We start from the raw sequence: 22,633 nt of genomic DNA on the forward strand, positions 1-22,633 counted from the left end.
GATAGAACTCTTAGGCCATAAATTTTCCGCAAACCTGTTATCTATGAAGTTAGACGGATTCGATGTGGTGTTAGGAATGGATTGGTTAGTAGCCAACCATGCTAGAATTCTCTGTGATAAAAATTCCATAGAAATCCATACACCTACAGGAGAAGTAATTTCAATCACAGGAGATAAACCTCGAAAGCCACTGAAATTCATTTCAGTAATGAAGTTGGCTAGTTATTCAAGAAAACAAGAAGTAGTGTACATGATTTCAGTAATCATTAACACAAAAAGTAAGGAACTTAAGGAAATCCCAGTAGTCTCAGAATACTCTGATGTATTCCCAGAAGAATTACCTGGGTTACCACCCGATAGGGAAGTAGAGTTTAGGATTCATTTAATTCCTCGAACTACACCAATAGCCAAAGCACCTTACCGGCTAGCACCCACTGAAATGCTAGAATTGAAAAAGCAGTTAGATGAATTACTAAGCAAAGGATTTATACAACCTAGTTTATCCCCTTGGGGAGCACCAGTGTTGTTTGTGAAAAAGAAAGATGGGTCAATGAGGATGTGTATTGATTATATGGAATTAAATAAGGTTACAATTAAAAATCGATACCCATTACCTAGGATTGACGATCTTTTTGATCAACTCCAGGGAGCTAGGTATTTTTCTAAGATAGACTTACGCTCCGGATACCATCAGTTGAAAGTACAAGAGGAAGACATACCTAAAACTGCTTTCAGAAATAGGTATGGTCATTATGAGTTTACAGTCATGCCCTTCGGACTAACAAATGCTCCTGCAGCATTCATGGACATGATGAATCGGATTTGTAAACCATACTTGGATAAATTCGTAATTGTCTTAATCGACGATATACTTATTTATTCCAAAAGTCAGGAAGAACATTGTGAGCACCTGCATGCACTCTTAACTTTGTTAAGAAAGGAAAAGCTTTACGCCAAATTCTCGAAGTGTGAATTCTGGCTGCAAGAAGTGCAATTTTTAGGGCATATGGTGAATCACGAAGGTATTCACGTAGATCCTTCTAAAATAGAAGCAATCACCAAATGGAAGGTCCCGCAATCAGCTATGGAAATTAGAAGCTTTCTAGGCTTAGCTGGATACTATAGACGATTTATTAAGGATTTTCCTAAGATAACTGTACCCTTGACTAAACTAACCTGTAAAGCAGCTAAGTTTGAATGGGGACCTAGGCAAGAAGAAGCTTTTAAGATATTAAAGCAAAAGTTAACAAATGCTCCAATTCTAGCCTTACCAGAAGGAACAGAAGATTTTGAAGTATACTGTGATGCTTCAAAGTTAGGATTAGGATGTGTGCTAATGCAACACAAAAAGGTAATTACATACGCCTCAAGGCAACTGAAGAAGCACGAGGAAAATTATACGACTCATGACTTAGAAGTAGGATCAATAATTTTTGCCCTTAAGATCTGGAGACACTATTTGTACGGTAGTAAATTTACAGTCTATACGGATCACAAGAGTTTAAAGTACATATTTGGGCAGAAAGAGTTGAATATGAGGCAAAGAAGATGGATGGAAATCCTGAGTGACTACGACTGTGATATCCAATATCACGAAGGAAAAGCAAACATAGTCGCTGATGCTCTAAGTCGTAAGTATCATGAAAAGCAAAAGCGAATTCGTGCTCTTAGATTAAATCTGCAATTTGATTTAATGGAACAATTAAAGAGAGTTCAAGAAACAGCAATCGAAGACAATGCTGACGAAATGAAAGGACAAATAAAAGAGTTAGAGCAAGGAAATGATGGAATTTGGAGATTCCATAAGAAAAGAATTTGGGTACCTAATCAAGGAGAATTAAGAGATAAGATTCTAGAAGAAGCCCATAAATCTAGGTATACCATACATCCAGGAAAAAACAAAATGTACCAAGATTTAAGAAATAATTTCTGGTGGATAGGTATGAAAAAGGACATAGCTAAATATGTATCTAAGTGTCTTACTTGTTCGCAAGTAAAAGCAGAACATCCGAAACCTTCGGGACTACTACAACCGTTAGAAATGCCTGTATGGAAATGGGAACTCATAACTATGGATTTTGTTACTAAGTTACCCAAAACCAGAAAAGGTAATGATGCAATTTGGGTAATTGTAGACCGATTAACCAAATCAGCTCATTTTCTACCCATGAAAGAAACCTTTAGCATGGAAAGGTTAGCCAAGTTGTACGTAGACGAAATGGTATCCTTACATGGAGTTCCGCTCTCCATTGTATCGGATAGGGATAGCCGTTTCACTTCCCATTTCTGGACTAGTTTTCAGGAAGCAATGGAAACTCAACTAAATTTAAGTACTGCATATCATCTACAAACAGACGGACAAAGTGAAAGGACGATACAAACTTTAGAAGACATGCTCCGAGCATCTGTAATCGATTTTGGTGGTAACTGGGATAACCACCTACCCTTAATTGAATTCTCCTATAACAATAGTTATCATTCAAGCATTGAAGCTGCCCCATTCGAAGCACTGTATGGACGTAAATGTAGAACTCCAGTTTGTTGGGCAGAAATAGGAGAAAGTCAATTATCAGGTCCTGAAATTGTGCAAGAAACCAATGACAAGATAACTCAAATCAAAGAAAGACTGAAAACGGCTCGAGATCGTCAGAAAAGCTATGCAGACAATCGCCGCAAGCCGCTAGAGTTTCAAGTCGGAGACAAGGTACTTTTGAAAGTTTCTCCTTGGAAAGGAGTAGTACGGTTCGGTAAGAAAGGAAAGCTGAGTCCAAGATACGTAGGACCATTTCCAGTAATCCAACGAATAGGACCAGTTGCCTATCGTTTACAACTACCAGAAGAATTAGCTGGAGTACATGATGTGTTTCATGTATCCAACCTCAAGAAATGTCTATCTGACGAATCCCTGGTAGTACCTCTTCAAGATATAGAGGTAAATGAAAAGTTGAAATTTGTGGAGAAACCACTGCAGATAGAAGATAGAAAGATCAAGCTTCTTAAGCACAAACGACTAGTGCTAGTCAAAGTCAAGTGGGATTCAAAAAGAGGACGAGAATACACTTGGGAGCTAGAATAAGAAATGAAGCGGAAATATCCTCATCTATTCCAGTAAATCTCGAGGACGAGATTTTTATTAAGGTGGGGAGGATATAACAACTCTCACTAAAATTATTACTTATTATGTTAATTGTCCAATAGGAAACCCTAATTGAGAAACCCAAGTAATCTTGCATAAACCCTAAAATTTTCAGAATAATCAGAATCAGGATCAGGGCCCCTAAAACTCAAGGGGGTAAACCCTAGTTAGTAATATCCACACAGTTTTACGTGGAAATCTAATTTTGACGAACGACCAACTCAGCAAGACTACCAAGACATAGGGCTACCCTATGGTTGGGTAGTACCCCTCGCGCCACGCGACGACCCCTCGCGCCACGCGAGGGAGTCGGTTTTTCAGATATAAATAGGGGAGTTTGGCACTTGATTTCCTGTGTTGGTTCGACGTAAAAACTCAATTCGTGCACAGAGTTATTGTCTGTATACTACAAAACACACACAAATCACGAAACCCTACCGCGATAACAGGGTAATAACTTGATCGCTATTACGATTCAATGTCCGATCGATTGAAACTATCCAACGAATGTTTAAGTGCTTCTCAAATTGGAGTTTATACTTTGTCATTCGTCGTTAATTCGATGGATGTTTAAGTATTGCACTTTGTCATTTGTTGTGAGGGTTTAATCTCGTGAGTTGTCGTAAATGATGTATTAATTACTAACCTAGTTCGTGTGCATTGTTATTTAAATTAGGTTAACAGGCTAATCAGTAGGCTAAACTCTGCCCGCATAAATCTGCAAAGTGAGTCGTTCTCATTTTACCAAACTTACTTTCAAAATCATGTTTATTTTCAAAGTTATAATTAAAGGGATTAAGTTTTTGTAGTCTTCATTACAGCCGGTATGTGGGGTTTTGTATACATTACTTGTTATCCGTCACCATTGGACAACGGGTTAGCCAAGGGGTGATATGACCATAGTCACAGACACCAATGGACAACGAGATAGCCAATAGGTGGTCGAGTGACAAATACCGTGGGTATATGGTTGACATGTATAAACATTATAATCGCTCTTAATACTGTAAATTATAACAAAAGTATCATTTTAGACAAAAGGAATGATTCACTCAGTATTTTCCCGCTGATAAAACCTTTTTCAAACATGTTTCAGGTGATCTGTTGTGATCCAGGAAAAGTGCCATGAAGCACTACAAGCTTAAGGAAGTGGCTCAATATAAATAAAGAAACATGTTTTGTAAAATAAAGATTTCCCAGTGAAATCACTTTATTGTAAATTACAGGGTTTATCCCGAATTATGAAATAAATTAAACGAGCATTTCAAGTTTAAAATGATCCTGATAACGTCTTCCGCTGTCACATCAATTAACTACCACGGTGTTCCTGTCCTGCGGCTCTTGACTGGGTCAAACCGGGGCTTGGGACGTGACACTATACACGACTGATCCAACTCGAGATGCGATTTCGAAAGGACCTACATAACGCGGACTCAGCTTTCCCCTTTTTCCGAATCTCACAACACCTTTCCAAGGTGACACTTTCAGCATGACACGATCACCAACCTGAAACTGCAACGGTTTCCTTCGGTTGTCCGCATAACTCTTATGTCGATCTGCGGCAACTTTCAACCTCCCATTGATCTGGACAACCTTGTCGGTGGTTTCTTGGATAAGCTCGGGTCAGGTCAATTGCTTTTCGCCGACTTTAGCCCAACAAAGAGGTGATCGACACTTCATTCTGTACAAGGCTTCGAACGGAACGGCCTTGATACTCACGTGATAACTATTGTTGTAAGAAAACTCAGCCAACGGAAAATGAGTATCCCAACTTCCACCAAAATCAATCGCACACGCTCTCAACATATCCTCTAACGTCTGAATGGTTCTCTCACTCTGACCATCCGTTTGAGGATGATACGCAGTACTCATATCCAAACGAGAAACCAACGACTCCTGAAGAGATCTCTAAAACCGGGAGTCAAACCATCTGTCTCTATAAGTGATAATTGACACTGGTACTCCATGACGGGCGACAATCTCATTGAGGTACAACTGCGATATCTTCTCCATGTTGTCTGTTTCCTTAAGAGCTAAGAAATGAGCAGACTTTGTCAATCGATCCACAATTACCCATATAGTGTCATGTCCACGTGACGTACGGGGTAATTTGGTGATAAAGTCTATCGTAAGATGCTCCCATTTCCACTAGGGAATCTCTGGTTGCTGTAGAAGCCCAGACGACTTCTGATGTTCAGCCTTAACCTTCGAGCATGTCAGACATTTACTCACGTACACCACAATATCTTTCTTCATATTCGGCCACCAATATAACTCCTTTATATCCTGATACATCTTGGTAGAACCTGGGTGAATAGAATATCTGGACTTATAAGCCTCGTTCATAACCAGTTCACGTAGGTTACCCCTAAGCGGAACCCAAATCTAGTTCATGAAGTACATCACTTCATCCGCTTTTGGTATCAGTTCACATTCTAAACCTCTCAAACCGTCTCTTCTCAGGTTCTCATCCCTTAGAGCTTCTCACTGTGCATCATGAATTCGAACGGTCAAACTCGTCTGTATGGTCAAACCCAAAGCACACATACGCAGAGGCTTCTCCCGCTCTTTCCTACTGAGCGCATCAGCAACAACATTTGCTTTTCCCGGGTGATAGCGAATATCACACTCGTAATCATTGAGTAACTCTACCCAAAGCCGCTGTCGCATGTTGAGTTCCTTCTGATCAAAGATATGCTGGAGGCTCTTATGGTCTGTGTAAATTGTACACTTCGTGCCATACAGATAATGTCTCCAAATCTTCAAGGCAAATACAACAACTCCCAATTCCAAATCATAAGTCGTGTAGTTCTTCTCATGCACTTTAAGTTGTCTGGATGCATAGGCTATCACTTTGTCCTTCTGCATAAGCACGCATCTGAGGCCCAAACGTGACGCATCACAATATACAACGAAGTCATCATTTCCCTTAGGAAGGGAAAGAATAGGCACACTACACAACTTTTCCTTGAGCAGCCGAAAAGCTTTCTCCTACTTTTCCGTCTAATCAAACTTCTTATCCTTCTGGGTCAACAGCGTTAATGGACGCGCTAACCTGGAGAAATTCTCTATGAATCTCAGATAATAGCCAACAAGTCCTAAGAATTGTCGCACCTCTGACGGAGTCCTTAGCGATTCCCAATTCTTAATCGCCTCTATCTTCAACGGATCCACATGTATACATTTCTCATTTATGACATGTCCGAGAAAATGAACTTCTCGAATCCAGAATTCATACTTATAGAACTTGGCATACAGCTTCTCTTTCTTTAGCAGCTCTAGAATCATCTTCAGATGTTGCTCATGATCTTCTTTGGTTCGCGAATAGATAAGTATATCATCAATGAATACTATCATGAATTTATCCAAATGGGGTTTGCACACCATGTTCATGAGATCCATGAACACAGCTGGCGCATTAGTTAAGCCAAAAGGCATGAACAAAAATTCATAATGGCCATAACGTGTTCGAAAAGAAGTCTTCGGAACATCTTCGTCAGCAACCTTCAACTAGTGATAACCTAAACGCAAGTCAATCTTCGAATAGTAGCTGGATCCTTGTAGCTAATCAAACAGATCGTCGATTCTCGGTGGAGGTACCGATTCTTGATTGTTAACTTGTTTAGCTCCCTATAATCAATACACATCCTGAAGGAACCATCCTTCTTCTTCACAAACAAAACAGGTGCTCCCCAAGGCGAAAATCTTGGTCGAATGAAACCTTTGTTGAGTAGCTCTTGAAGCTGATTTAACAACTCTTTCATTGCTGACGGTGTGACAACTCGAGTTTCCAAGATTCATCTTCGCATTAATTGCACATTAACTATTTAGTTGTTTAATGGTTTGCCTTGTAAGTGTACACTGAATTATATGTTGAGATGGTTGTATGATATGTTATCTGTTTATGTGATCAAAGTGTTTATCAGGTATTCTGTTTGAAAAACATAACAACTTAAACCTTGAACGTGACCGACCAAACAGAAGCATTTCGCCATAAACCACACGACGAAACAAGAAGTGTTTCGCCGTCCTGATCTCGACGAAACAAGTGTTTCGTCGGCCCACTAGTTCGCCGAAGCCCATTAAGGGCCCAGTACGTTACGCATATGTTTTTATTGAGTCCCACTGTTCCATTCATCACACTTTAGCAATCAGAAACCCTATAACTCCCTCTCCCTGTTGACGGCAATTACGTGTCCTCGAATCTCTCTGTAATCGATCAAGTTATTATTCCGTTCATCGCGGTTAGTGTTTAAGTCTTGCGTGATTGTTTGATTTGTATCATCGTTAACTGTTTTGCTTGAAATCATTAGGGATCGATGCTAAATAATGTTTGTGTTCATGTTTAGTTGATGAATTGACTATAATAGGATCTATTTTATCGGTTACAATTACGTGTGTCGAGATCGGATTTATTTGTTGTTGATGATCAGAATAGGATGTTGATAATGTTGAATCTGTGAATGTGCTCTCATGTAATGGCTAACACATATGCTAGATTGCCTAAGGTTAACACATGATTATGTTATGATTGGTAATCAATGATACCGATGATTTGCTGAATGACTGTATGATGTCCGTATGGTGATGACGGCAGTTAGGGTTTCTGTACGTAACTGATATACGACGTAACTGACAATTTAGACGAAACGCAGGTGACGGCGAAATAAATGCGTTTCGCCGAAACCAGTCTTGACGAAACGAACGTGACGAAACAAGTGTGTTTCGCCAAGGGAAACCACGACGAAACAGTGGGTGTTTCGTCGAAGGGAAGTAACGACGAAACAGGGGTGTTTCGTCGAGAGGGAAATTTGCACAGTAAACTTAGTTATTTCTGTTAAGAGTTAACTGGATTAATTAACTGCTGTTAAATGATAAGCATGACTTGTATGAGTTTGAATACGTGCTTTGTGCTATTCGGTGATCATTGATTCAATATCCACTGTGATTGTACTTATACGTGAACTTCGTGAATATAAACTGATTATGTACACGTGCGTACTTTAGGACTTGACTGACTATTTGTGAGCACATACCTTAGCATACCGAGCAAACCAAGGTGAGTTCACACTCTTTCCAAGGCATGGGATTCCCAAGGGTTGGGAATGCGTAAATGAACTAAACAGTAATTACGACCATCCTCCGTGGGTAGGATGCCAAGAATACACACTGGACCAAACCTCTATCATTGAAGTCCCTCATTATATCGACTTAATCGCCGAGGCCTATGGCGAGCGGGTCATTAGTTAATAGCGCTATTAGGTTTAACAAACTTCACACCGTGTCGTTCGAACGGGCGTGTACTAATGGACTATGGGCAAAGGGTCAATGCTGATAGACATTGACTTAGGGCACCTCTTACATTTTCGTAGCAGTCGATACACACGGTCTGGTAACACATGGGAAGCCCCCACTAATCTTCGCACACATGTCTGGGAGACCGCGATACAAATTAATACGATACATGGTTTACAAAACGAACATATGATCTATGAAACGAATACTATAACCAAACAATCAACTGTGAACTTGCTCAACTTTGTTGTTGACTCTTTGTTACATGCCTTGCAGGTCGCTAGGTACTCATGGAGCTTGCACAGGGAGGCGCGATCGTTGTGGGACAAGGCAGTGTGTGCCATGCTAAAAACATTACTTTATTCCGTACTTAAATATGTAGGATCGTTTTCGGCCCTGATTGAGTCGATCAGAAGAATTCCTATCCAAAACAAGAGGCGGAAACTAATGCTTTGGTGCGATTACAGCTGGATTCACTTTAAATTGTTGTTGTATTGATCACAAATGCGTTTACAAGCCCTAACAACACTTCGGCAGCACTTCGTGGCTTACCGGAAGACAATACCTACAACTCTATTGTGGTTTCGCTCATATGCCCTATTTATAGGACACATGGTTTCGCTCATACGTTCATGACACAAGAGCGAAATCTCCTGATTACCACAAGAGCGAAACCTTCACAGTGACACATAAGCAAAACCTATACAATGTCACATAAGCGAAACCATCTCTTTCATATGTTTATAGGATTTCGTGCCCTGTTCTAACCTATACACAACTAGACTCGATACAAGACGTAGTCGACAGACGTAGTGCACCAACAAACTCCCCCTCGGATGTTGACGGAGTCTTTAGTGTCAAGTCTTCAATTGTCAACTTACAGCCTTTATCTGTCTTCGATCTTCCTCTGAAGTATTTGTCAGTGCAAGAATCCTCAATCTCTATCTTCATCATCAATTGTTGACACGGTGTCTTCAGACTCCCCCTCTCAATCTGCTGGGATCGTAGTTTGGAATTCTTTCATTCTAAGATCGTGATCAGGCTCTCATCTGGTTCAGGATCGTCACCTGGCACACATTTACCTGCATAATCTCTACCCACATATAAGTTTCTTTAAATATTAAACTTTCAAACTTTTTGAAACTTTGCAAGAAACTACAGTAATGATTTTACATTCAGGATCTTTTTCTGGCTCTTATAATGCAAACTTAATAACTTCACATACTCTCTCTCCGAAACCTGTTCTTCATGTTTAGCACTTGAAACTTTCAAAAATCAGTTTTTCAATATCAGTTGTCGAAATATTTTTGTATTTTTTCAAAAATTTATGCTAAAACACACTAAAATCTTTTTGATTTTCTGAAAGAAAGTAACTAACACCACTTGTAAACAAAATAATGCAGAAATGAAATATTTACAGACAATATTTTTGTGTGTTAGTGCAAGAGGATCATATCAGTTTCTGAGACATATCACCAACACCGTTAAGCTAGATTTCATTTTAAGTTCTAAACAATTTACCTAGATTGTCAGTATGTTTGTCCTCTTAAATTTTCACACAAAGTTCAATTGTTTCGAGATACGCAATTAGTGTCTTAATTACTTAAACTCATTCATGTCTCCCGCCACTTGAATATACTCCCGTATCCAGATCCCAATATTCAGTCTTACAGGTGAGTATACCACAACTGATATATGTAAAGGGGTTATGTGCGAGGGCCGTGAGAGCTCAGGTCGATACTTCTGTATACGCAGAGAGATGACGGCTTCGACTTTCGGTGTGTCCCCTTTATAGGATCTTTTATTACAACAGCAGCGATTATCAATTTTATTGTTTCATCAGCTTGCTGAGGGCGATGCTATGTTTCAAGCATTTACGGAAAGCATTATCCGGGGACTAGGTCAGTACTTCCATATAGCAGAAGTCCCGGGATAATACCCCAGATATCACTGAGCATAAAGACCTAGTATCTCAGAATACGGGACCTTTCAAACAAGATTTCAGGGGTTACCTATATATCCAAGCAGTTTTGTTAACCCACAGAATAAGCAAGTTTGAAATTTAAGTTTATATCTCGTCATAATCTACTAAATGTGTAAAAACCTACTGACATATCCGCAGCAAGATTGTTTATCACATTTTATCTATACATTTCTTTAGCATGTTGTGACAGTCCACTGATGTACTATCATTTCCTCTTTTCACAACAAAACTCATTTTTTTAGTTTTATCATGTTTTTGGCTTTTTCAAATTTTCTAATGTTTTTGGATTTTCTGAAAATTTCTTACTCCCCCTAAAATTCAAAAACATTTAAAGAAATTAGAACAAAACTATACAGAACATGACAACTGATATCGAATTGCCTCAAATCTCCATCTGCTTGGCATAAACAATCAGAACTCCCACTCACAACAAACTATTTTCCCATAATGATCTCAAAACATTTAAGTTTGTTTTAATCAAAATGGTTTTTTTCGGAAAATAAGTTTTGTTGATTTTATCACTTTTAAAATTGGGGATCAAATCATCACTTTGTTTGCCAATTTTGTGAATGATAGTTAATTCAAGTTCAATTTAATGACCTTGATTAACCACTTGTAGGATCAATCTGGTTTAAATTCTGAACCACTTGTAAGAACAACAATCTTATAAACCACTTGAAGAATTAACAATTAAGCATTTCAAACCTGTTTTTCAACCAATTGCCATCTGTTGGTTGAATTCTCAAGGTGCCGATTCCTACTCCTCGCTTACAAACCTGGGAGTTCCGGCAAGTCCTGCAACTACTCAAACACAAATTAAAAAAGATGCCGATTCATGATCCACGTTTACCAACTTGGGATATCCGGCAAGTCAGGTTTTTACTCTTTGAAAAATATATCCACCCAAGCCTGACCTTCCTTGGGTGTAACAATCTCATCATCTTTTCTTTCAACAGACTTGTGAACACGTCGTTTAGAAGCATAAAAATCTATGACACTTTTGGCCTTACCATTGACCATTTGTCCAAAGATGCGTTTCACATTTCCGTTGAAAGTCTTTTCAACATCAAATTTCTTCTTGTCAGAATAAAATTGATTTGAAATTTCAACTTTTCCAACTTTCTTCAAAAAAATTTCAGCACGCAAAGGTGGAAAATTTTCATCGTTCATAGTTGGAATTGATTTTTCAACCTTTTTCTCAACATGTGGCTCCTCTGATTTTGTGGGATCAGAATCATCACCAGAACTGTTACCTGAACCTTTCACAACCCATTTTTTATTTTTTACATTTTCTTTTCTTTTTAAAGCACTCTTTGAACATTCTCCTTTTTCAAAAGTTGAATTTTCAAAGCCAGTAAACTTTCGGGTTTTCAATTCAGTATTATCCACAACTTTCTTTTTTCAATTTACCAGAGACTTCCCGTTTTGGTTTGAATGTCTTTGGACAATCCTTAGCAACATGACCAACAGTTTTACACTGAAAACAGGTTCTCTTTTCAATCTTCTTTGGAACATCATTCTTCTTCAACTTTTCTTGCTTCTTGGCAAGGAATTCTCGATTTGTCTGCTTTCTGAATGCTTGTTCTTTCTCAGCCTCTGTCGTTTTCCCTAAAACAAACACAGTTTTTGGTTTATAAACTTTTTCATTTTTATAATTTTTCGGTTGAATAAAACCTAATCCTTTCTTTTTGAAATTACGATTATGGTTTGGTTTCTTTTGGAAACTGTAACCACAATTGTAACCCATTTTCTTGTTAATTCTTTGTTGTTCCCTTTAAGTGTATTGTTTAGGTTTTCCGATAACATTTAAATCTTTTATTTTAGAAATATTAATTTCTGTAATTTTGAAAACCTTTTGAATCATTTCAAATCTGACACTTCTTATTGGAAAACTCTCATCCGAATATAATTTGTCAGAACCTTTCAAGGTATATGCCACTTTGAATGATTCATCATTCAAATTAGATTTTGATAGCAAAAACTCTTTATCATAAACCCGTTTGTCCTTTTTGATTGTTGGCTTTGACGCATCGGACTCAGACTTTGACTCAGGTTTGGACTCCATGTTTAACTCCTCACTGTCATCTTTATCTAACACCTGATCGACCACACTTTTTATCAACTTTGACTCATGATCAGTGTCGGATGACGTGTATGTGACATCAATATTTTCTGGCAAGTTATCCGACGGCCCAGACTCCCATTGTAAATTTATTGCTTTTTCGACTCTTTCGGAATTTGGATTTCGAGGTGAATATCCATTTTCGACCGGGGGCGGACATCTATTGTAGACCACACTTGGTTTCTTACCAGAAGTCTTCACTTTATCTTCATCTTTTGTCACAGATTTATCTTCTTCGAACGTCTTCACTTCTTCAAACGTCTTCAAATTCTCCACAACTGGATAAATCCTGTCAACAATATAAGTAGAACATGAGTAACTTTCTAATAACTTGTTGACTCTTTCAGTCTCGATTCTCTGTGTTTCCAACTTTAATTCCAGCTCAGCACACTTCTTTATGTGAAAATTAACATCATCAAGCTGCCTCAGGTACGCTCTCTTTAGTGTATTCATTGCCACAACTTGTTCACCATTTGAATCAGTATACTTTTTAGTTTCTCTGTTCATTGTATCATAGGATTCTTTCAATCTGTTTATATTGTGCAGCAATTCATTGTTCTGCTTGATTAACGAATCACAATTAATGCACTTTTCAGGAACTTTGACAGGTTCTGCATCAACTTTGACTTCAAATTCAGGAACCTCTTTGACTGTTCTGTTTGATCGTAAACATTCAGCTCTTCTCTTTTTCTCAGCTTCGGCTTCAGCTTTTAATCTCTCTTCCTCTTCTTCTTCTTCATCAAGTTTTCTCCGTCTTGTTTCAGCAGCTTCCATTACTTTTCTGCACTTTTCGGCACATTTTAAATTGTAGGCATTTGCAATGAAAGTGTTAACATTTGAAGTGTTTTTGGACATGTCTTTGGCCATAAGTTCTTGATCTGGGCAAAAATTGTCCCAACAGAAACCTTCAGCCAGTTTTTCATCATCTTGTTCTGCCAAACACACTTTGTTGTTTGTTGGAAGATATTTATCCCAGGTAAAATTATCATATTTGCCCTGATTAACTAGACATGCTCTTTTTGAACTTTCAATCACATCTCTCCCGTGAGCAGTTTGTGCCTGATGCGGTGCTGGAGGTGTGACTTGATGATAAATCGCCTTTTTGTGATAATTGTTGGTGCAGTTGTCTGTTGACTACATCTTAGTTCGAGTCTTAGAGAGAGAGAAAGACAAGTCGTTACGATTTTCACTACGAGATTGACTACGGCAATATCCAAGGGGGAGATTGTTGATGCATATTTTGTCTATTGCCTTCGTCAATCCGGTCAATCCGAGTCATAGTGAAAAGCCGGAAGGAATCAAGTGCATAACGTCATATTTAGTTAGAAATGGCAAGGTGGCAAACTTGTAATTAGTGGGAACTCTCACTAAGTTGCCTTGACCATATAAATAGGAGTTATGTCATATTTTTAGTTAGACTTTTGGTAGACTTTGAGTTAGAGATTTAGAGAGAAGTTGGGGAGAAGACTTTCTAGAGAGAGAAAGTAGAGAGAGAAAGCTGTAAAGTTATGATTCTTGTATCAATCTTGTCAAAGTTTGCAATGGAATCACGTTAAAAGTACGTTATCGTGTGTTCGGTCACGTTCGTTCACGGATTCCGCACGTGAAACGTTCGTTACGCAATCGAATGGTGTCAAAACCGATCCTCACGATCCTACAATAATCGTTGTTTCCAAAAGGATTCTGGGCACCACTAGCTTCACGATTTTTGCACTCCCTCTTGAAATGCCCCTTTTCCCTGCAACGAAAACATGTAACTTTAGATTTATCAAAGCCTAAAGTTGAAACATTTGCATCACGGAAATCATCTCTTCCCGTAATTTGTTTAAACTTCTCAGCTCGTCGCATCACACTAGCCATGCACCATTTAATATCCATAAGCTCCATTTCTTCAGCATCAATTTGATCGTAATCCTCTTTAGTGAGCATTGGATTACCGATCTTTCCGGCCACAAAACTACTATAAGATTCCAGAACCATTCCTAACAAAGACATTTGATTTTTAGCAACTTCCTCAGAATAATCTTGATCACTCTCAAGATTTAATACAATATTACACTGAAGTTTTCTTCCATTCTTTGTTGCAGAAATTTTTGGATCGAATGACGAGAATCTTGTGCTGCTTGATCCTTGGGATGATTTCTTTTCAGAAGAATCTTTCACACTGAAAGCAGTTTCAATTTTTGGAGAATGATTTGTCGTTCCAGGAACACCACTTTTGTAATACAAGCTGATGTCTTGTTCTCCATCATAGTTCTTCATCCTGGCTATCTTCCTCTGCTCCATCTCTTGAGCTTCCAGGTGTTTGATGAAGTCTCCCAATGTCATATTTTTATAATCTTTTCTGTTGGATCTCAGCATCATCAGAAACGTTCCCCATGTTTCATGTGGTAGCGCATCTACAAGCTTTTCAATCAATTCATCAGTATCTTTCTTAATACCAAGTTTTGTCATATTTCTCACCAAGTTACAATATCTATCAATTATTTGCTTGGTGTTTTCAGATTTTAATCCCCGAAACAGATCAAACTCTTTCTTTATGAGAGACATTTTGTTTTTGAGCATATCATCACTTCCAACAAATTTTGCTTCCAATTCTGTCCAGATTGAATAAGCAGTTCCATCATGTTGAAGCAGTATCAAGATATCTTCTTTTATTGCTTGCTGAAGCAGACTCACCATCAATTTCTCATCTCGATATTTCTTTTTATCTTCTGTACTCATTCTCGAATTGTTAACTGTACACCATTTGTTGTGGGTCTAACATATGGTTCCTCAGTGTGTTCCCACGCATCCAAATGATATGCTTCAACCCAATTCCCAAACCGTTCGGACCATGCATTATAATCATCAATATCCATGAGTTTGGGCGGTTTCTGAGACGTCCCGGTTTCGTTTTCAAGTAAAGCATTCTGCGTGATTGTGATCGGGCTAGCAAAGGCATTATAGAATTCAGTGTCCATTGTTCAAAGTTCACAAATTTCTAAGCTTAGGCAAAATTGACCCTTGGAGCAAAACCCTGAAGTTTCACAAAAGTGAAATCAAGCTTGTTCCTTGGAGCGAAACCCTAAATGTCACTAAAAGCGAAACCCTGATTGTCACTAAAAGCGAAACCCTGATTGTCACTAAAAGTGAAACCCTGATTGTCACTAAAGCGAAACCCTGATTGTCACAAAAGCGAAACCTCAAGTGTCTTAAGAGCGAAACCCTTTGAGCGAAACTACTGAAGTGTCACAAAAGCGAAACCTCAGTTGTCACAATAAGCGAAACCTGAAAGTGTTCACAAGAGCGAAATATGCTTGTCACAAGAGCGAAACCTGAAAGTGTTCACAAGAGCGAAATATGCTGATGACGTCACTTTTTGCACGAGTCCATACGAGCGAAACCTCGAAAATCCTAAGTTCTAGATCGATTTTAACTATGAAAATTTCAAGGATTTATCAATACATGATTACGAGTGCTGTGTGTGAATTTGAGCTGGTTTTACCGTGAAAAAATTTGTAGTTTTGAAGAAAGTGCAGAAAATCAGAATAAATGCAGCTGAAATGGCAAGAACTCTTCCTCCTGAAGCTCTGATACCACTTGTAGGATCGTTTTCGGCCCTGATTGAATCGATCAGAAGAATTCCTATCCAAAACAAGAGGCGGAAACTAATGCTTTGGTGCGATTACAGCTGGATTCACTTTAAATTGTTGTTATATTGATCACAAATGCGTTTACAAGCCCTAACAACACTTCGGCAGCACTTCGTGGCTTACCGGAAGACAATACCTACAACTCTATTGTGGTTTCGCTCATATGACCTATTTATAGACACATGGTTTCGCTCATACGTTCATGACACAAGAGCGAAATCTCCTGATTACCACAAGAGCGAAACCTTCATAGTGACACATAAGCGAAACCTAGACAATGACACATAAGCGAAACCATCTTTATCATATGTTTCTAGGATTTCGTGCCCTGTTCTAACCTATACACAACTAGACGCGATACAAGACGTAGTCGACAGACGTAGTGCACCAACAAAATACTTACATTGGGTTTTACAACTATGCTTCCGCTAAACACTTAACTATGTTTTGATTTGAAACACCTTTCATATTGTGTGGTTGAATTTTACTTAATACTTATTGTGTTCAATATGATTGGTGGCTTGATCCTGGTCAGTCACGCCTCCAGGTAGTGATACTCCGCGTGTGGATTTTGGAGGTGTGACAGATTGGTATCAGAGCCATTGGTTATAGAGAACTTAGTTTTAACAAGGGAAAAAGTTTTTGTTAAAACCAGACTATAACCAGAACAGTGCTCAATGATCCACAACGACGCTTCACTCCACGTGCAAGACTCAACACGATAGGTGATACTATTCATGTTTACATTACCTACTTGTTAGAAACATACTACATTGCTCATGGTATGCTTAGATAACGTAGCAACTACTACTTGAAAACCTTGTTTGCTCACACTCTTCTGTCATTCTACACTTGCGTATTGATACGACGCACTTCTCACTTGTGTTCTCTTACTTGTGAAGAGCATGAGTGGACGCGTTAACATGACTCAAGCCCAGTTGACGGCTCTGATTAACCAACAAGTTGCTGCGGCACTTGCAGCCGCACAAGCAGGAGGTATACCCTGCAGTCATAACTCACTCTAGGATCTCTAGATCCTACACTCCTAAACCAACTCTTGTGTTTAACCTTGTCCTGCCCTTATACACAACAGGTCAGATCGCGCAGCCACCTGTATGCACCTTCAAGACTTTCATGGACTGTCGTCCTAGTACTTTCAGTGGCACTGAAGGGGTAGTTGGACTCCTCCATTGGTTTGAGAAGCTCGAGTCCGTCTTTGAGATGTGTGAATGCCCTGAGGCTCGCAGGGTGAAGTATGCCACTGGTACTCTCGAAGGCATTGCGCTGACTTGGTGGAATGCGCAAGTTCAGATGCTGGGGTTGGCGGCTGCTAATGCCACCCCATGGAACGACTTTAAGGAACTGATCAAGCGGGAATACTGTAGTCGTGATGACATCCACAAGTTGGAAGTGGAGTTCTTTAACCTGAAGATGACAGGGTCAGAAATACAGGCATATACGAAAAGGTAAAACGAGCTGGCCATCTTGTGTCCAACTATGGTGGATCCTCCCATCAAGCGTATCGAGCTGTATCTCAAGGGTCTTGTGCCAGAAATTCAAAGCCATGTGACTTCGGCTAACCTTACTACCATCCAGGATGTTACTCGCCTTGCTCATCGTCTCACAGATCAGGCAGTGGAACAGAACAGGCTGCCTAAGCGTATTGGTGCTACTACTACTACTTCTGCTACTCCCAGTGATAACAAGCGAAAATGGGATGGAGCCTCCAGCAAGGGTTCGACTTCAGTTCAGTCCCAAGCACAGCAGCGAAAGATTGATGACTATCAGAGCCCTAGTCAGCAATCTTCTGGTAGTCAAATGCAGGGTGGATATCGAGGAAACCTCCCAAAGTGCAACACATGCAATAGGCACCACAATGGTCAGTGCAACAAGGATCGTTGTCAGAGATGTCTCAAGATGGGTCATGAAGCTAAGGATTGCAGGAGCTCACGACCTGCGAATCAGAACCAACAACAACAACCACCTGCTCCACAGAACCAGCAACGGCAACAGCGAAGCAACAGGGGATGCTTTCAGTGTGGTGCTGAAGGCCACTTTAAGCGGGATTGCCCCTAGTTAAACCAGAACCAGAATAACAACAACAATAATCAGGGCAATGGGAACAACAATGGGGGAAACAATGATGGAAACAATGGTGCCAGGGGTCGAGCGTTCATACTAGGGCAGGGTGAAGCAAGGAAAGATCCTAATGTGGTGATGGGTAAGTTCCTTCTTGATGACTTTTATGTTACTGTTTTATTTGATTCGGGTGCGGATACCAGTTATATGTCTCTGAAAGTTAGTCAAATGCTCAAGCGCACACCAACACTTTTAAACACCAAGCATGTCGTAGAGTTAGCTAATGGTAAGAGTCTAGAGGCCACACACATAGTTCAGGGTTGTAATCTTATCCTCGTTGGTCAGACTTTCTCTATCGATCTCATTCCTATAGTTCTGGGTAGTTTCGACATCGTCATTGGGATGGATTGGTTATCCCAACAGCAAGCAGAGATCCTATGCAAAGAGAAGATAGTTAGTATTCCCCGTTCTGGTAAAGAACCTCTCGAAGTTCAAGGCGACAAGAGTGGTGCTGTGGTAGGCATCATCTCCTTTCTTAAGGCTCAGAAGTGTTTACGAAAAGGCCACACCGCTACTTTGGCACTTGTTACTGATGCATCAACGAAAGAGAAGAGATTAGAGGATATTCCAGTAGTACGCGACTTTTCTCAAATGTTTCCTGAAGATTTACCCGGGCTACCGCCTCATCGCCAGGTCGAGTTTCAAATCGAACTAGCTCCTGGAGCAGCACCAATAGCTCGGGCACCGTATCACTTAGCTCCATCAGAACAGGAAGAACTATCCAAACAACTGCAAGAACTCTTGAATAAGGGTTTCATTCGTCCTAGCTCTTCGCCCTGGGGAGCTCCAGTATTGTTTGTGAAGAAGAAAGACGGTACCTTCCGTATGTGCATAGACTACTGCGAACTCAACAAGGTGACCATGAAGAACTGCTATCCTCTTCCACGTATTGATGACTTATTCGACCAGTTGCAAGGGTCGAGCTACTACTCAAAGATTGACCTGAGGTCAGGCTACCATCAACTGAGAGTCCGGGACGAGGACGTCTCCAAAACAGCATTCAGAACTCGATACGGGCACTACGAGTTTCTGGTCATGCCAGTCGGGAGGAACACGAGCAGCATTTACGACTTATTTTGGAACTTCTTCATACAGAGCAACTATATGCCAAGTTTTCAAAATGCGACTTTTGGCTTCGTGAAGTCCACTTTCTAGGCCATGTGGTAAACAAGGATGGGATTCATATTGATCCATCCAAGGTAGACTCGATTAAGAACTGGCCTGCACCGCGTACACCAACGGAAATTCGCCAATTCTTGGGTTTGGCAGGTTACTACAGAAGGTTCATCAAAGACTTTTCGAAGATTGCGCAACCTCTCACCTCCCTAACGCAGAAGGGCTTTACTTATCGATGTGGAAATGCATAGGAATCAGCTTTTCAGCACTTAAAGGATAGGCTCTACAGCGTACCTATTCTCTCATTGCCAGAAGGCACAGACAATTTTGTGGTCTATTGCGACGCATCCATTCAGGGTCTTGGATGTGTGTTGATGCAACGTGACAAGGTCATTGCTTATGCATCACGTCAACTTAAAGTTCACGAACGAAATTACACCACACACGACTTAGAGCTGGGAGGTGTTATTTTCGCACTTAAGGTATGGAGACATTACATGTACGGTACCAAGTGCACCATCTACACCGATCACGGGAGTCTCGAGCATATCTTCAAGCAAAAAGAACTGAACATGCGACAACGTCAATGGGTCGAGCTACTGAATGATTACGAATGTGCCATCAAGTACCATCCGGGCAAAGCCAATGTTGTGGCCGACGCCCTCAGTCGAAAAGATACTGCACCTAGACGCGTACGAGCATTACAACTTACCATCCAGTCTAGTCTTCCTGCACAGATACGAGATGCTCAGGTAGAAGCATTGAAACCAGAAAACGTCAGGGCTGAAGCCTTATGCGGCTCAAGGCAACGGTTAGAGCAAAAGGAAGACGGCGCTTATTACGTAACAGGGCGCATCTGGGTCCCACTCTATGGCAGCTTACGAGAACTTGTGATGGATGAAGCGCACAAGTCTCGCTACTCAGTACATCCTGCTTTAGATAAGATGTACCACGATATCAGGACTACGTATTGGTGGCTTAGCATGAAAGCCCACATAGCAACTTACGTCAGCAAATGTTTGACCTGTGCGGGAGTCAAGACGGAATATCAGAATCCATCAGGTCTACTCCAGCAACCAAAGGTACCACAATGGAAATGGGAGGAAATTTCCATGGATTTTGTTACTGGCCTGCCTAGATCTCAACGTGGGAACGATCACAAATCGACTCACAAAGTCTGCACACTTTTTGGCTATTAAGGAAACAGACAAGTTCTCTACTTTAGCAGACATTTACTTAAAGGAAGTCGTTTCGAGGCACGGGGTGCCCACCTCTATTATTTCTGATCATGATGCACGATTTACTTCAGAGTTTTGGCAAGCGATGCACAAATCTTTTGGCTCTCGGTTAGACATGAGCACAGCTTATCACCCTCAGACGGATGGGCAGTCTGAGCGCACTATTCAAACCCTTGAAGACATGCTTAGGGAGTGCGTAATCGATTTCGGCAACGGCTGGGAAAAACATCTCCCGTTAGTGGAGTTCTCGTATAACAACAGTTACCACACCAGCATTCAAGCCCCTCCATTTGAGGCATTGTACGGACGTAAATGCCGATCACCTCTTTGTTGGGCAGAGGTGGGTGATAGTCAGATCACGGGTCCGGAACTTGTAGTAGACGCAACGGAAAGAATTTCTCAGATACGGCAACGAATGGCGGCAGCTCGTGACCGTCAGAAAAGCTACGCTGATAAGCGCAGGAAACCGCTCGAGTTCCAGGTTGGGGATCGAGTGCTACCCAAAGTCTCACCGTGGAAAGGTGTAGTTCGTTTTGGTAAACTAGGCAAACTCAACCCGCGGTATGTCGGACCGTTCGAAATCATCAAGAAAATAGGCAAAGTGGCCTACAAACTAGACCTACCAGCAGAACTTGGTAGAGTTCACAACGTATTTCACGTGTCAAATCTGAAGAAGTGTCTGTCAGATGAGACCCTCATAGTTCCTTTGAAGAAGCTTACTATCGACGATCAGTTGCGATTCGTCGAGGAACCTGTTGAAATCATGGACCGGGATGTTAAGGCTAACACATATGCTAGATTGCCGAAGGTTAACACATGATTATGTTATGATTGGTAATCAATGATACCGATGATTTGCTGAATAACTGTATGATGTTCGTATGGTGATAACAGCAGTTAGGGTTTCTGTACGTAACTGATATACGACGTAACTGACAGTTTAGACGAAACACAGGTGAGGGCGAAACAAATGCATTTCGCCGAAACCAGTCTTGACGAAACGAACGTGACGAAACAAGTGTGTTTCGCCAAGGGAAACCACGACGAAACAGTGGGTGTTTCGTCGAAGGGAAGTAACGACGAAACAGGGGTGTTTCGTCGAGAAGGAAATTTGCACAGTAAACTTAGTTATTTCTGTTAAGAGTTAACTGGATTAATTAACTGCTGTTAAATGATAAGCATGACTTGTATGAGTTTGAATACGTGCTTTGTGCTATTCGGTGATCATTGATTCAATATCCACTGTGATTGTACTTATACGTAAACTTCGTGAATATAAACTGATTATGTACACGTGCGTACTTTAGGACTTGACTGACTATTTGTGAGCACATACCTTAGCATACCGAGCAAACCAAGGTGAGTTCACACTCTTTCCAAGGCATAGGATTCCCAAGGGTTGGGAATGGGTAAATGAACTAAACAGTAATTACGACCATCCTCCGTGGGTAGGATGCCAAGAATACACACTGGACCAAACCTCTATCATTGAAGTCCCTCATTATATCGACTTAATCGCCGAGGCCTATGGCGAGCGGGTCATTAGTTAATAGCGCTATTAGGTTTAACAAACCTCACACCGTGTCGTTCGAACGGGCGTGTACTAATGGACTATGGGCAAAGGGTCAATGCTGATAGACATTGACTTAGGGCACCTCTTACATTTTCATAGTAGTCGATACACACGGTCTGGTAACACATGGGAAGCCCCCACTAATCTTCGCACACATGTCTGGGAGACTGCGATAATTAATACGATACATGGTTTACAAAACGAACATATGATCTATGAAACGAATGCTATAACCAAACAACCAATTGTGAACTCGCTCAACTTTGTTGTTGACTCTATGTTACATGCCTTGCAGGTCGCTAGGTACTCATGGAGCTTGCAGAGGGAGGCGCGATCGTTGTGGGACAAGGCAGTGTGTGCCATGCTAAAAACATTACTTTATTCCGTACTTAAAT

This window comes from Helianthus annuus, chromosome 14 (assembly GCF_002127325.2).
Source record: "Helianthus annuus cultivar XRQ/B chromosome 14, HanXRQr2.0-SUNRISE, whole genome shotgun sequence".
Classification (NCBI taxonomy): domain Eukaryota; kingdom Viridiplantae; phylum Streptophyta; class Magnoliopsida; order Asterales; family Asteraceae; genus Helianthus; species Helianthus annuus.